Source organism: Odocoileus virginianus, chromosome X (genome assembly GCF_023699985.2).
Source record: "Odocoileus virginianus isolate 20LAN1187 ecotype Illinois chromosome X, Ovbor_1.2, whole genome shotgun sequence".
Taxonomy (NCBI): Eukaryota; Metazoa; Chordata; class Mammalia; order Artiodactyla; family Cervidae; genus Odocoileus; species Odocoileus virginianus.
In genome coordinates, this window is record NC_069708.1 from 27,797,899 (window position 1) to 27,814,040 (window position 16,142).

Consider the following 16,142-nt stretch of genomic DNA (forward strand, 5'->3'; position numbering starts at 1 on the left):
CAAGTATAGAAAATCGTTAAGGAAAACACACAAACACACACACACACAAACACACACATTCTTACTAGAACTAATAAATGAATTTAACAAAGTTGCATGAAATAAAATCAACATATGAAAATCAGTTATATTTCTATATGTTAGTAATGAACTACCTGAAAAGAAAATTGAACATAATTCCACTTAAACACCATCAAAAAAAATAAAATACTTGGGAATAAATTTAATCAAGAAGCTACAAGACTGAAAACTATAAAATACTGCTGAAAGAAACTAAAGAAGACATACATAAATATGAGGACATCCCATGTTCATGGAATGGAAAAATTAACATTGTTGACATGGCAATACTCCCCAAAGTAACCAACAGATTCAATGGAATCCTTACCAAATCCCAACCGCTTTTTTTTTCTATAAGTAGAAAAGCCAACACTCTAATTAAGATGAAATTGTAAGGAACCTTGAACACCTAAAATAATCTTGAGAAAGAAAAACAAAATTGGAAATCTCAAATATCCATATATCACATGTATGGTAAAAAAAAAAAAAAGCTACAGTAAACAAAGCAATACGGTACTGTATAGCACAGGGGATGGTCTTGCTCCCTGTCTCCAGTACAGTGTCACGATGAACTATGGACGGAGGTTCATGACATTGTACAGGAGAAAGAAATCAAGACCATCACCAATGAAAAGAAATGCAAAAAAGCAAAATGGCTGTCTGTGGAGGCCTTACAAATAGCTGTGAAATGAAGAGAAGCGACAGGCAAAGGAGAAAACGAAAGATACACCCCTTTGAATGCAGAATTCCAAAGAATAGGAAGGAGAGTTAAGAAAGTCTTCCTCAGTGATCAATGCAAAGAAATAGAAGAAAACAATAGAATGGGAAAGACTAGAGGTAACTTCAAGAAAATTAGAGATACCAAGGGAACATTTCATGCAAAGATGGGCTCAATAAAGAAAAGAAATGGTATAGACCTAACAGAAGCAGAAGATATTAAGAAGAGGTGACAAGAATACACAGAAGAACAATACTAAAAGGATCTTCATGACCCAGAAAAACACAATCGTGTGATCACTCACCTAGAGCCAGACATCCTGGAATGCAAAGTCAAGTGGGCCTTGGAATGCATCGCTACTAACAAAGCTAGTGGAGGTGATGGAATTCCAGTTGAGCTATTTCAAATCCTGAAAGATGATGCTGTGAAAGTGCTGCACTCAATATGCCAGCAAATTTGGAAAACTCAGCAGTGGCCACAGGACTGGAAAGGGTCAGTTTTCATTCCAATCCCTAAGAAAGGCAATGCCAAAGAATGCTCAAACTACTGCACAATTGCACTCATCTCACATGCTAGCAAAGTAATGCTCAAGATTCTTCAAGCCAGGCTTCAGCAATATGTGAACCGTGAACTTCCAGATGTTCAAGTTGGTTTTAGAAAAGGCAGAGGAAGCAGAGATCAAATTGCCAATATCTGCTGCATCATCAAAAAAGCAAGAGAAGTTCCAGAAAAACATCTATTTCTGCTTTATTGACTATGCCAAAGCCTTTGATTGTGTGGATCACAATAAACTGTAGAAAATTCTGAAAGAGATGGGAATACCAGACCACCTGACCTGCCTCTTGAGAAACCTGTATGCAGGTCAGGAAGCAACAGTTAGAACTGGACATGGAACAACAGACTGGTTCCAAATCGGAAAAGGAGTACATCAAGGCTGGATATTGTCACCCTGCTTATTTAACTTATATGCAGAGTACATCATGAGAAACACTGGACTGGAGGAAGCACAAGATGGAATCAAGATTGCCAGGAGAAATATCAATAACCTCACATATGCAGATGACACCACACTCGTGGCAGAAAGCAAAGAACTAGAGAGCCTCTTGATGAAAGTGGAAGAGGAGAGTGAAAAAGTTGGCTTAAAGCTCAACTTCAGAAAACGAAGATCATGGCATCCAGTCCCATCACTTCATGACAAATAGATGGGGAAACAGTGGCAGACTTCATTTTGGGGGGGGGGGGGTCCAAAATCACTGCGGATGGTGATTGCAGCCATGAAATTAAAAGACGCTTACTCCTTGGAAGAAAAACTATGACCAACCCAGACAGCATATTAAAAGGCAGAGACATTACTTTGCCAACAAAGGTCCATCTAGTCAAGGCTATGGTTTTTTGAGTAGTCATGTACGGATGTGAGAGTTGGACTACAAAGAAAGCTGAGTGCTGAAGAATTGATGCTTTTGAACTGTGGTGTTGGAGAAGACTCTTGAGAATCCCTTGGACTGCAAGGAGATCCAACCATTCCATCAGGTTTTTTTTCCTTTATTTTCCTTTATTTCCATAAAGGAAATCAGTCCTAAATATTCATTGGAAGGACTGATGTTGAAGCTGAAACTCCAATACTATGGCCACCTGATGCAAAGAGCTGACTCATTTGAAAAGACCCTGATGCTGGGAAAGATTGAAAGCAGGAGGACAAGGGGACGACAGAGGATGAGATGGTTGAATGGAATCACCAACTCAATGGACATGAGTTTGAGTAAGCTGTGGGAGTTGGTGATGGACCGGGAGGCCTGGCGTGCTGCAGTCCATGTGGTTGCAAAGAGTCAGACACAACTGAAAAAAACCTTTTTTGTACAGTTCTTCTGTGTATTCTTGCTACCTATTTTTAATCTCTTCTGCTTCTGTTAGGTCCCTGCTGTTCCTGTCCTTTATTGCATTTATCTTCATAGAAATGTTTCCTTGTTATCTCCAGTTTTCTTGAGTAGATCTCTAATCTTTCCAATTCTATTGTTTTCCTTTATTTCTTTGCATTTTTCATTTAAGAAGTCTATCTTTTCTCTCCTTGCTGTTCTTAGGAACTCTGATACACAAGAGTCAGAGAAAGCAATTATGTTCCACTAGCCATTACAAGCAGAATTCTACTTTCAGAGAAGTAATTCCTTTGTGTACTATTAGATTTTACCTCAGAAGGAGAGATCTACAAAATCTTACACATATGCTTCAAATATTTGGCTGTAAAATGGTAAGGTTAATTAAGCAAAAGAGAATAAAATCACGGTAATAAAGTTCAGGCAATCTGGACTTCATTTAGAAACACTGCACACCTACAGAGAAGCAATGAAATCTAGCTGAATCTTGAATTAATCACTTCGAAGGATTCCAGAGGCCCACTGGCCATTGAAAATAAATTCTAGAGCAAGTCTGAAACAATGTATGACAAAAACTACTGTAATGATGTAAAGTAATTAGCCTCCAACTAATAAAAATAAATGGAAAAAAAATAATAATAAATAAATAAATAAAATACACACTAATTTTCAAAGACTTAATAAAGTATGTAAACTCTTCCATTTTTTTCTGCTGATAACATGTTGAAATGACAATATTTTAGATATAGAGTTAAATAAAATATAATACAATTAATAAAAGTTAAAAAAAAAGAAAAAAGAAAGAAATGAAAGATAAAAGCAAGTCAAACATATGAATCAAATAATGAAAATAAAATTTTGATTAAAGTTTCAAATTTTAAGGAGAAATAGTTAAAGAAATGAGTAAACCTGTGGTAACAGAGATTTTTGCTGTTAAAAATGCACAGAGGGCTTTCTTGGTGGCTAGTGGTAAAGAATCTGCCTGCCAGTGCAGGAGACACAGGTTTGATCCCTGATTCAGGAAGATCCCACATGCCAGCCATGTGGGAGCAACTAAGCCCATATACCACAATTACTGAGCCTGTGCTCTAGAGCCTGGGAGCTGCAACTACTGAGCCCATGTGCCACAACTATTGAAACCTGAGTGCCTTAGAGCCTGTGGTCCACAACAAAAAAAGCCACCACAATGAGAAGTCCACGCACCGCAACTAGAGAGTGGCCCTCACTCACTGCAACTAGAGAAAAGCCCACACAGCAACTAAGTCTCAGCACAGCCAAAAATAAATAAGTTAAAATTTTGAAAATAGTTAAGGTTTTTTAAAAAATGCATAATAGACACATTCTGAGATCTGGCCTAGGGCTTCTCTAAATCAAGAAGTAGCAATTTTTGCACTGAAGGGACACTCGCAAATTTGTTGTTATACATTCATTTTACAGATGAGGACACTGATTTTAGAGCAGTGAAGTATCTTACAAGTGGCCACACTAGTAAGTAGCTCCTTCTATAATATTCTACACTGATCTGCAAGAGTCCCAAATATCAAAGAAAGTGTCTTTGTGTTCTACTTACCAAGGTAGGTAAGTATACGCAAACTTTTAAATAATGCTTAGATTGGTAGAATTTTCTCTCAAAAAAGATGTTCAGTTAAAAAACATATCACTATGCCCCAATTAATCTAGTTGATTTTTTTCACTATGTATCTATAGAAGCTAGACACCAAACCAATTATTTCTAACCATTTTGTTATTTAATTTTGCAACACTTCCATCAAGCTCCAAGAAGTGTTGTATGGTATGCATTTTTTTTTTCATTTATTTTTATTAGTTGGAGGCTAATTACTTTACAATATTGTAGTGGTTTTTGTCATACATTGACATGAATCAGCCATGGATTTACATGTATTCCCCATCATATGCATTTAAAATGGAAGCTAATTAAGTTTTACTTGCTTTAGAGTAGGTATTTTTTTATTTTTTTAGAACTGGATAAAATCCTCTTCTAAGTACTATAGACATCTTAATACCAAGTCAGCCATGCCAAGTACCCAGTTTTTGTGTCCTTTCTCTTATCTGTAACATAATCACTTGACTTAACAGGGATTTAAGAATTTATTTTTATCATTCTATACTTTTCCAGAGGGACAGAGACACTGGGGACTGAGTGGCTACCTTGATAAGAGTCTACCAGTATAAGAATAAGAATGTATTTTATTTACCCAGGATACAAGCATAGAGAGTTAGAGTCCAGTAACAGAGAATCCACGTGGAGCAATGGCCAAGCACAGGGTGTTGGAGCAGGGTGAGGAGGATGTGTACCCAGAATAAAGAGTCAGAACATGAAGAGGGAGAGAAGGGCACCCTCACAGTAGAGAGGGTGGCAGAAGGGATGGGAGATTTGTTAATGTATTACAGGCGGGCTGATTAAATCAGCAAATATATCAAGAAGCCAGGTTCCTCATTACTGGAGAAGAGAATTACAAATACCAAAAGGAAGAATACTAACAGGAATACTTTGGTGCTGGACTGGAATTGAAGGTATCATGGTTTTCAGTAGATTAGATAGACAAATGATATAGATAAATATGGGTGGAAATGTGTGTACATATATACATAGTACATATGTATGTATTATATATAAATATATGTATATAAGCAAATGTTTAAATATATATATACATACATATACACAGCATATATAACAGAGCATATATATGCATGTGTGATATATATATATATATATATACTTAAACATTTGCTTATACATATATATATACACACACACACATATATGCTCTGTTCACTGAGAGGATCTGAAAGCAGTGACACCCAAAACAACAAGCACACCTAGTGCCCAGATTTTGGCTTCTAAATAACATTTTCCACCAAAAGGAACCAAGGCTTCTGAGAGAGGAAAAAAAAAATCTAATTTTATGGCTTTAGCAAGATGGACTTCTTCAAGAAGAGATCTCTGGCCTTACTCATTCTATTGTTTTCCTCTTTCTTTGCATTGCTCACTTAAGAAGGCTTTCTTATCTCTCCTTGCTATTCTTTCGAACTCTGCATTCAGTTGGGTATATCTTTCCCATTTTCCTTTGCCTTTCACTTCTTTTTTCAGCTACACCTCCTCTTCATCTCTTCTATTAATCTTTTCTGTTGTTAAATAGTTGACAATACTTTATTGTATACATAAAATTTTTAAAAGAGCAGATCTTATATTTAATGTTCTTATAAAAATAGTAAAGAGGGTGTTAAGAAGCTTTTGGAGGTAATTAATATGTTTGTAGCACAGATTGGTAGTAATGAATTCTCCAATGTATTCTTATCTCTATACTTGTCAAACTGAGTACATTAACTATGCACAGTTTCTGATTTGTCAACTGCACCTCAATAAAGTGGTTTAAAAAAATGAAGCTCAGCAAATCTCTTACAGGTAAATACAAAAAAACCATGCTCAGACATATCATAAGCAAACTGCTGAAAATTGAAGACAAAGGAATAATCATAAAAGCAAATAGAAAAACAATACCACTATATACCAACAGCTAAAATTAAAAGGACTGACCATATCAAGCATTCGTAGGGATATTAAACAACTGGCACTCTAATATGCTGCTGGTGGGAGCATAAATGGCTCAACTTCTTTGGAAAATACTGTACTCATTTTTTAAAATATTAAACATATATCTAACATGACTCAGCCATTCCACTCCTAGAGTACTAAAGGGAAATCAAAAACATACGTCCACACAAAAATTTGTACATGAGTATTTAAAACAGTTCTATTTGTATTAGATTTAAAAATAGCTAAAAACTGGAAATAATCTGAATATCCAAAAACAAGTAACTAGATAAACAAATGGTGGTATATCAATATAATGGAATTTTATAGTAAAAGATAAAACTATTGATAAAAAAGAATAAAAAACAGCAAACTACTGATATAAAAAAAATACGTTAATGAATCTCAAAATCATAACACTGAGTGAAAGAAGCCAAATGTATATACAAAAGTATATACTGTATGATTCCATTTATATAAAAATTCCAGAAAATGCAGACAAATTTATATATAAAGACAGAAAACTAATCAGTGGTGCCTGGGTATGATGGAGGTGGCAGGGGGAGGGACAGAGAGGGACAAAGGGAAACTTTTGAAGTTTATGGAACGGCTCATAATCTTGACTCTGATAATGGTTTGATTAGTGTATACATATGCCAAAACTCATCAAACTGTACAATATTAATGTGAGATATATACCCCTACCTCAATAAAGCTTTCTTTAAAATGCCAATTTCATAAAAGATAAAGACAGATTACTAAGGATACTAAAGAGACAGAACAACCAAATGCAAAGCATAATCCTGAACTGGATCCTGGCCTAGAGAGGAAAAGCATATGTATGAAGTACAATTAAGACGTCCTTGGTGGTCCACTAGTTAAGACAGCATGCTTCAAATGCAGTGGGCACAGGTTCAAATCATGGTCAGGGAACTAAGATCCCACATGCATGCAGTCAAAATAATAATAATAATTTTGAAATAATAAAGTACAATTACAAGTATTAGAATATGGATTGTACATTAAAGAACTTATGATGTATAAACTGGGATGGGGAATACATGTAAATCCATGGCTAATTCATTTCAATGTATAACAAAAACTACTGTAATGATGTAAAGTAATTAGCCTCCAACTAATAAAAATAAATGGAAAAAAAAAAAAAGAACTTATGAATGTTAAATTTCTTAAATTTGATCACTGTACTGTTTATAAAGGAGAGACTACTCTATTCTTAAGAAATAGACACCAAAGTGTGCATATGCGCTCAGTCACTAAGTCATGTTCAGCTCTTTGCGACTCCATGAACTGTAGCCATCCAGGCTTGGAGTTGGTTGCCATTTCCTCCTCCAGGGGATCTTCCTGACCCAAGGATCAAACCCAGGAATCCTGCATCTCCTGTACTGCAGGTGGATTCTTTGCCAGTCAGGCACCTAGGAAGCCCTATATGCTAAAGTATTAAGCAATAAAGCTGCATGATGAGTGCAATCTTCTCTCAAAAAAGAGAACAATATGATGTATCAAAAATCATAGAAAAAAACACATGAAAATTTCAGCTGATTTAAAAAAAAACATTTCACCGAGTCCAGCAACCTCCCACAATAAAAATACTGAAACTTGGAATAGAAAGTAACTTCTTCAACATGATGAAAGCTAATATACTCAATGGTAAAAGACAGAAATCTTTTCTTCTAAATTCAAGAACAGGATATGATGCCAACTTTCACCACTTCCATTCCGCATAGTACTAGAACTTTTAATCAGAGCAATCAACAAGAAAAAGAAACAAAATACATCCATACTGGAAAGAAAGAAGTAAAACTATCTTTATTCACATGTGACAAGATAAAAAATGTATATATTCTTAAAGAACCTTTTAAAAATGTATAGGTAATGAATTCAGCAAAATTGCAGGTTATAAAATCAACACAAAAAACTCAGTTATATTTCTATATACCAGAAATGAGCAATCAATTAAGAAAATTAAGGAAAAAATTCTATTTACAAAATCATCAAAAAGAATAAAATATTCAGGAACAAACTTAACCAAGGAGATGTACACTTACACACTGAAAACTAGAAAACATTGTTGAAAGAAATTAAGGACCTAAATAAATGGAATGGCATCCCACGTTGATGGGCTGAAAAACTGTTAAAATGACACTACCTGAACAGATATATAGATTCAGTGTAACACCTATCAAAATCCCAATGGCTCTTTATGAAGAAATTTTTAAAATCTACCCTAAAATTCACATAAATTTTCAAGGGGCCCAGAAGAGCCAAGGTAGTTTTGGAAAAGAAGAGCAAAGTTGAAAGTCTCACACTTTCTATTTCAAATGTATAGTTAAAACAAAGCTGTAATAAAACAGTGTGGTACTGGCATACAGAAAGACATATAGACCAACAGAATACAATAGAAAGCACAGAAATAATCTGACAATGACAGTCAACTGCTTTTTGACAAGGATGTCAAGACCATTCAATGGGAAAGAATATTCTCTTCAACAAACTGTATGAGCATAACTGGATATCCACATGTCAAATAACAAAGTAGGACCCTTATCTTATACCATTACACAAAATTAACTCAAAATAGGGACTCCCCTGGTGGTCAACTGGTTAAGACTCTGCACTCCCAATGCAGGGGCCCAGGTTCAATCGCTGATCATGGAACTAGATTCCACATGTTAAAACTAAGAGCCAGCATGCCAAAACTAAAGATCCCGTGTGTGAGTGCTTAGTCGCTCAGACATGTCTCTTTGCGACTTCACGGACTGCAGCATTCCAGGTTCCTCTGTCCATGGAATTTTCCAAGTAAGACTACTGCAGCAGGTTGCCATTTCCTTCTCCAGAGGATCTTCCCAACCCAGGGATTAAACAGCATCTCTTGCATCCTCCGCATTGGCAGGTAAATTCTTTACCACTAGTGCCACCTTGCCACAACAAAGATCCCAAGTGCTGCAACTAAGACTCGGTGCAGTCAAATATCGTTTTTTTTTTGAAAAATGAATTAAACACCTGAATTTAAGAGCTAAAGCTACAAAACTCTCAGAGAAAAACATAGGAGAACGTTTTCATGACCTTGAATTTGTCACAGTTTTTAAGTATGACCCCCAAAGCATAGGAAACAAACGAAAGCAATAAATTGGACTTCATCAAAATGAAAAACTTTTGAGCATCAAAGGACAGTATCAAAAACAGTGAAAAGACAACTCATAGAATGTGTAAAACTATTTGCAAGTCATATAAGGGTTTAAAATTTAGATAACAAAAATAAACTTTACAACTAAACAACCAAAAGAAAAACAACCCATTTTTTAAATTGAAGTATACCAGATGGTGAATACTGAACTCAGAGTGATTATATTCCTTGCAGTCAAAGTTGGAGAAGCTCTACATAGTCAGTAAAAACAAGACCTGGAGCTGACTATGGCTCAGATCATCAGCTCCTTATTGTAAAATTCAGACTTAAATTGTAGAAAGTAGGGAAAATCACTAGGCCATTGAGGTATGACCTAAATCAAATCTCTTAGGATTGTACAGTGGAGACGATGAATAGATTCAAGGGATTAGAACTGATAGAGTACCTGAAGAACTATGGATGGAGGTTCAATGTACAGGAGGTAGTGACCAGAACCATACCAAAGGAAAAGAAATGAAAGAAGGCAAAATGGTTGTGTGAGGCGGCCTTACAAATAGCTGAGGAATGAAAAAAAGCAAAAGGCAAGGGAGAAAGGGAAAGATATACCCAACTGAATGCAGAGTTCCATTCCAAAGAATAGCAAGGAGAGATAAGAAAGTCTTCCTAAGTTAACAATCAAAATAAAGTGTAATGATCTCCTCATGAATATTAGAGATACCAAGGGAACACACATGCAAAGACGGGCAAAACAAAATGTGCAAGGACCTAACAGGAGCAGAAGAGATTAATAACAGGTTGCAAGAATACACAGAAGAACTGTACAAGAAAGTCTTAATGTCTCAGATAACTATGATGGTGTGGTCACTCACCTAGAGCCAGACATCCTGGGGTGTGAAGTCAGGTGGGCCTTAGGAAGCATTCCTACAAGCAAAGCTAGTGGAGGTGATGGAATTCCAGCTAAGCTATTTAAAAATCTTAAAAGATGATGCTGTAAAGTTCTCCACTCAATATGCCAGCAAATTTGGAAAACTGAGCAGGGCCACAGGACTGGAAAAGGTCAATTTTTATTTCAATCCCAAAGAAAGGCAATGCCAAAGAACATTCAAACCACTGTACAACCCATACAATTATACTCATTTCACATGCTGGCAAGGTAATGCTCAAAAGCCTTCAAGATAGGCTTCAGCAGTACATGAAGCAAGAACTTCTGGATGTACAAATTGGATTTAGAAAAGGCAGAGGAACCAGAGATCAAATTGCAAACATCCATTGGATCATAGAGACAGCAAGGGTATTCCAGAAAAAAACATCTACTTCTGCTTCATTGACTACACAAAAGCATTTGACTGTGTGGATCACAACAAACTGTGGAAAATTCTTTAAGAGATGGGAATACCAGACCACCTTATCTGCCTCCTGCGAAACCTGTATGCAGGACCAGAAGCAACAGCTATAACTGGACATGGAAAAACCGACTGGTTCAAAATTGGAATAGGAGTATGTCATGGCTGTATATTGTCACCCTGCTTATTTAACTTATATGCAGAGTACATCGTGGGAAATGCTGGGCTGGATGAAGCTAAAGCTGGAATCAAGATTGCTGAGAGAAATGCCAACAACCTCAGATATGCAGATGATACCACTCTAAAGGCAGAAAGCAAAGAGGAACTAAAGAGTCTCTTGATGCAGGTGAAAGAAGAGAGCAAAAAAGTTGGCTGAAAACTCAACATTCAAAAAAGTAAGATCACTGCATCCAGTCCCATTACTTCACGGCAAATCAGTGAGGAAACAATGGAAACAGCAGCATATTTTATTTTCCTGGGCTCCAAAATCACTGCAGACAGTGACTGCAGCCATGAAATTAAAAGATGCTTCCTCCTTGGGAAAAAAGCTATGACAAACCTAGACAGCATATTAAAAAGCAGAGACATCACTTTGCCAACAAAGGTCCACAAATCAAAGCTATGGTTTTTACAGCAGCCATGTATGGATATAAGAGTTGAACCATAAAGAAGGCTGAAAGTGAATGTGAAAGTGACTCAGTCATGTTCAACTCTTTCATTCTTAGGCCAGAACACTGGAGTGGGTAGCCTTCCCCTTCTCCAGGCAATCTTCCCTATCCAGGGAACAAACCCAGGTCTCCCACATTGCAGGCAGATTCTTTACCAGATGAGCCACAAGGGGAGCTCAAGAATACTAGAGTGGGTAGCCTATCCCTTCTCCAGCAAATCTTCCCAACCCAGGAATCAAACTGGGATCTCTTGCATTGCAGGCAGATTCTTTACCAACTGAGCTATCAGGGAAGCCCCAAAGAAGGATGAACGCCAAAGAATTGTGCTTTTGAACTGTGGTGTTGCAGAAGACTCTTGAGAGTCCCTTAGACAGGAAAGAGATCAAACCAGTCAATCCTAAAGGAAATCAACCCTGAATATTCATTGGAAGGACCTGCTGAAGCTGAAGCTCCAATACTTTGGCCACCTGCTGCAAAGAGCTGACTCACTGGAAAAAACCCTGATGCTGGGAAAGACAGAAGGCAGGAAGAGTAGGGGGCGACAGAGGATGAGATAGTTGTGTGTGTACACACAGACATTATTTTCTTTTTTGTTTTTCCAGACAATATTTTCCCTTATAGGTTATTGCAGTGTATGGAATATAGTTTTCTGTGCTATACAGTAGGTCCTTGTTGGTTATCTATTTTATATAAACAGTAGTAGATGCATGTTAATCCCAACCACCTAATTTATCCCTCCCGGCCTTTTCCTTCTGGTAACCATAAGTTTGTTTTCTGTCTCTAAGCCTGTTTCTGTCTTAAATAAGCTCATTAGTATCTTTTTCAGATTTCACATATAAGCAATATCATACGATGTATGTCTTTGTCTGGCTTACTTCACTTAGCATGTTAGTCTCTAGGTCCATCCATGTTACTGCAAACAGCATTATTTCATTATTTCTTATGGCTGAGTAATATTCCATTGTGTATACACACCACATCATTATCCATTCATTTGTCGATGGACACTTACGTTGTTTCCATGTCATGGCTATTTATAAATAGTGTTACAATGAACACTTGAGTGCATATATCTTTTTCTATCAAGGTTTCCTCAGAGTATATGCCCAGTAGTGGGATTGTTTGGTCACATGGTAGTTTTATTCCTAGTTTTTTAAGCAACCTCCATACTGTTCTCCATAGTAGCTGCATCAATTTACATTCCCACCAACATGGTAGGAGGGTTCCTTTTTCTCCACATCCTCTCCAGCATTTATTATTTGTAGACTTTTCAATGATGGTCATTCTGACCAGAGTGAGGTGATACTTCACTGCAGGAAAAACAGCCCAACTTTATTTTTATTTAAACAGTAGTAAATAGTGGGAGGGGGGATCGGGATAGGGAATACATGTAAATCCATGGCTGATTCATGTCAATTTATGTCAAAAACCACTACAATACTGTAAAGTAATTAAGCCTCCAATGAATAAAAATAAATGGGAAAAAAAAATAAAGAAAAAATAAAAATAAAAAAAAAAACAAATAAACAGCAGTAAAGAATTTCGTACAGTTCTGAAGGTTAGAAAATCCAAAATTAAAGTTTAACCATCACTTTTCTATGGTGAAGGCTCTCCTCCCAGAGCTGCCTTCTTGCATGATACGGTAAAGGATGTGAGAAAAGTAAGTTCTCTGGTGCCCTTCTTATAAGGCTACTAACTCCACCATGAAGGCCCTACTTCATCTAAGCTTAATTACCTGCCCAAAACCCTAACACCATACACATTGAGAGTTAAGGCTTGAGCAGATGGATTTGGGGCAAGAAGGAACACAGTTTAGTTTATAGCATTTTGTAAAAACTGGCACCAGTAGAAATGCTAAATATTTTAATGTTCAGCAATTTGTAACACTATTTATAACATTTAAAATATATTAATATAGTTGTAATCTTAAAAAATCCCCATTTTAAAAGATCAAAGGACTTTAATACATATGTCCCAAGGAAGCTATAAAAATAATTGGTAAGCACATGAAAAGATGCTTCGTGTCATTAGTTAGTAGGGAAATGCAAGCCAAAGGCACAATGAGAAACCACTTCACACCTACTAAGATGGCTTTAATAGTAATTTTTTTAAAAGCCCAGAAAATTGGAGAAGGAAATGGCAACCCACTCCAGTATTCTTGCCTGGGCAATCCCATGGATAGAGGAACCTGGTGGGCTACAGTTCATAGGGTCTCAAAAGAGTGAGACACAACACAGTGGCTAAACAACAACCAGACAATGTATCTGTTGCAAGGAAAATAACTTGATATGATGAAACTTTAAGGTAAATGTAAATGAGAGAAGAGCTTGTGAGCAAACTCTTTGAGAATAATTATATTTTAGAAATGTCTACTTAGAGACTTCCCTGGTGGCACCATGGATAAGAATCTTCCTGCCAATGCAGGGGATATGGATTTGACTCCTGTGGGAAGATCTCACATGCCTCAGAGAAGCTAAGCCTGTGTGCCACAACAACTGAGCCCATGCTCTTGAACCCATGAGCCATAACTACTGAGCCTTCATGCTGAAACTACTAAAACCTGTGTGCCTAGAGCCTATGCTCTGCAACAAGAGAAGCCACTACCGTGAGAAGTTTGTGCAACACAAAGAAGATTAGATTTCACTCTCCGCAACTAGAGAAAGCCTGTACAAAAGCAACCAAGACCCAGTGCAGCCAAAAATACATAAATAAAGAAATAAAATGAAAAAAAAAAAATAACAGCCCAGAAAATAACAAGTGTTGCTGAGGGTGTGGAGAAACTGGAACCCAAATTCAACTGTTGGTGGGAATGTAAAATGGTACAGCCACTATGAAAAAAAGAGTTTGGTGGTTCATCGAAAAGTTAAACATAAAATTACCATATTACCAACCATTCAAGTCTTAGATTAAAACAACTAAAAGCAGTGATTCAGATATTTGTATACCAATGTTCACTGCAGCATTATTCACAGTAACCAAAAGGTGGAAACAACTCTAGTATATATCAGTTGATGAACAGATAAACAAAATTTTTGAACAGATAAACAGATAAACAAAAGGTTTATCTATGAAATATTATTCAGCCATAGAAAGCACTCCAGTTCTGATACATACCATGATACGCACCTTGAAAATATTAATGCTAAATGAAATAAGTCAGACACAAAAGGATAAATATTATACGATTCCATTTATATAAAATATCTAGAACAAGCAAATTCACAGAGACAGAAAGTAAATTAGAGGTTACCAGGGGAGGCAGTATTTGTGTAATGAGTACAGAGTTTCTATCAGTACAGAGTGGTGATGGTTATATAACACTGTTAATGTACTTAATGCCACTGAATTGCATGCTTAAAAATTGTTAAAATGGCAAATTTTATGTTACACATATTTTAGCTCAATAAAAAATTATAGTAGAATGTCACCTAATAAATATAGAAAGAAGGATAGAATTAGAAAAAGAGCCAGGTGTCAACATCACAGGACCAATTTAGGCAGGAAATCTCAACAGATAATGAAAGTTGGATGAGAAACTGGATTTTACAAAGTCTCAGAGTATCATCTCACAAAACACTTAGGAACAACAAAGGGAAAAAATACATAAGTTTACACTGGAGAAACCTGTAAGACACCATTTTAACCAAGAGATCAAAATTAGCACCACCACCAACAGAATAAATCTATCTTGTATGTCACACAACAGAATCATTTCTGTGATTTTCTGGCCCCAAATTCATAACCTACTCTAATCTCTGAACAAACCCTAATTTGGTTATAGAGAGGGAATTGGGGAGACATCGTTTAAGGGTTTAAACTTGCAGCTAGTAGATAATTTCTGGAAATCTAATGTACAACATAGTGATTATAGTCAATAATACTGTGCTGTAAATTTTTAAATTGCTAAGGAATTGGATCTTGACTTTTCTCAACCAAAAAAAAATGACATTTATGTGACATGATAAAGGTGTTAGCTAACACTACTCCAGTAACTATACTGCAAATTTAAAGTGCATCAAATCAACATGTGAAATACCTCAAATTTATACAGTGTTATATGTCAAATACACCTCAATAAAATTTCTTTTTAATTTTTGAAAAATAAATTAAGTCACATTGTACAAAATGGCTCTTCTGGAACCTTCAAAATTGTCAAGGTCATGAAAGTCAAGGCAAGAGTGAGGAGGTTTTCCAGTGAAAGATACTAGAGACTTAAGTGAATCCTAGATAGAATCCATTTTGTGTAAAGAACAGTAGTGAAAAACTTCAACTAGGTCTCAGGGCAAAGAGTATATAGAAATTCTTTGTAAAATTTACAGTTTTGTAACTGTGAAATTGTTTTTAATTTTTTTAAAGACTAGAAGAGTACCTCCACATAATATTAGCAATATGTAAATAGTTACTGAATTAAGTTCAACATTATAACATAGAATTTGAGAGAAAAGTAAGACCAGTTTCACATAAAGGTACATGATGGAGCCCTGAGACCATCCTGATACCAGTATCAGTCTCCTCTGTAACAGTAAAGACTGAAGTAAGCACAGGCCAGAAATAGGCGAGAAAGAATGGAAAAGGGAAGTAAAGTGGAAAAATTAAAAATTATCTACTCTGGAATATTGATGAACTCCAGTCTGAGAAACAGGTTTTATTTATCCTATCAAACTGCTCACACCTCCAAATCCCAATGTAGAATAATACTATGGCAATGATATGAATAGCTGCTATCAACCTTGTCAGTAGGGCAATAAACTCATTTTTTCTTTCTTTCATCACATACC

General features: G+C 36.2%; 1 protein-coding gene across 2 annotated transcripts in view; it reads right to left on the reverse strand.

The window, feature by feature from the left end:
• The window catches only part of TEX11 (testis expressed 11), a 256,192-nt gene that overhangs the window by 182,216 nt on the left and 57,834 nt on the right, over positions 1-16,142 (reverse strand). The window lies entirely within an intron of this gene.